The sequence below is a fragment of the Alexandromys fortis genome, unplaced genomic scaffold (genome assembly GCF_014885135.2).
Source record: "Alexandromys fortis isolate MF-2015 unplaced genomic scaffold, M_Fortis_MF-2015_v1.1 scaffold_149, whole genome shotgun sequence".
In the NCBI taxonomy this organism is placed as follows: Eukaryota; Metazoa; Chordata; class Mammalia; order Rodentia; family Cricetidae; genus Alexandromys; species Alexandromys fortis.
The window spans coordinates 1,022,002-1,023,426 of record NW_026068025.1 but is presented as its reverse complement, the minus strand read 5'-3'; positions in this window follow the sequence as shown (position 1 = coordinate 1,023,426).

Genomic DNA, 1,425 nt, shown 5'->3' with positions numbered 1-1,425 from the left:
CCTCCCAGCTCCGTCTGCCGGCGCGGGCGCCTCCCAGCTCCGTCTGCCGGCGCGGGCGCCTCCCAGCTCCGTCTGCCGGCGCGGGCGCCTCCCAGCTCCGTCTCAGGATATTTGTTCTTATTGTATATAATTTTGTAGTAGGTTTAGAATGCTCTTACTTAAAAGGGGGAGGTGCTGCGGGAGGACCTTCCCCACCTTCAGCCAATAGCTGCTGAAATATCAGCCCACTGGGGAGTGGTCTATTTATCTTTAAAAAAAGCGGCAAGCCTCGGGCTGCTCTCTTGGCCCCGAGTTCCTGCTCTTGGTTCCTGCTCTGGCGACTAGGCTCCTTTCCTGACGGTTCATGCTTTGTGAGTTTTACCCCCAAAACAAATACCCCTTTAAATCCTAACTGGTGTGGGATTGTTTCGCGCATTAGGAAATTCCCTGAAGTGCTGTCCTATGGTCAAAGAAAGCCTTTTCCAATTGTCTGCTGGTTCAGCTGCTGAGCCTCTAAGCAGGAGCTCAACCTGAGGTAGCTCTGCAGCCATTTCACAGGAAGGAGTGCACTCTGCACGCCCAACAGAGAGTAAAACTTGCTGCGTCAATAGGGACAAAGAATGGGATGCTGAGTGTGGTTCTGGACCACTGTGGACCCCCTGAAAACAGTATTATTCTTAAAGATTGACTCAGCAATCAGAAAATGCATGTGCTGGCTAGTTTTATGTCAATTTGACACAAGGTAGAGATACGGGAAAGGAGGGAGTCTCACTTGAGAACTTACCTCCATAAGATCTCACTGTAGACAAGCCTGTAGGGTATGTTCTTAATTAATGATTGACAGGGAAGGGCCCAGCCCATTGTGGGTGGGGCTAGTGGTCCTAGGTTCTTTAAGAAGGCAGGTTGAGCAAGCCATAGTGGGCAAGGCAGTAAGCAGCACTCCTCCATAGCCTTGCTTCAATAGTTAAAGGCTACAGCTGCGTGTTAATTAAAGAGTGCTGGGAACTGAGCCCAGATCCATTAGAACAACCAGCTCACCTAAGGGCTGAACCATCTCTCCAGCCCCAATCTGCAGAATATTTGAAGACAGGATGTTAAAAAAAAAGGAGGCAAAACAGGACATTTTAAGGGGGAAAAAAAATCATGAAGACAGGATGTTTACAGGGGAAGGGAAATAATCCCGCCCAGCAGGAAGGCTTTTTAAGCAATAAACAGGTAGCCCCTGCCTCCCCAAACATATACAAGCAGTAAGGGCTGCTCAGACACTCTAGACATGCTTGACTGCCTGGAGCAGCTGCTTGGGAAGGATGTTTTTCTGACATGCTGAGCTTCCCCAGCCTGTGCAGTGTGCTCCAGGTTCTAGCTTTTGCGAGCTGTCACCTTTGCTGGGTGAGGGATGCAGCTGTCTTTGACCCCAGTAAAACTCATTGGTTCACCAGGTTGACC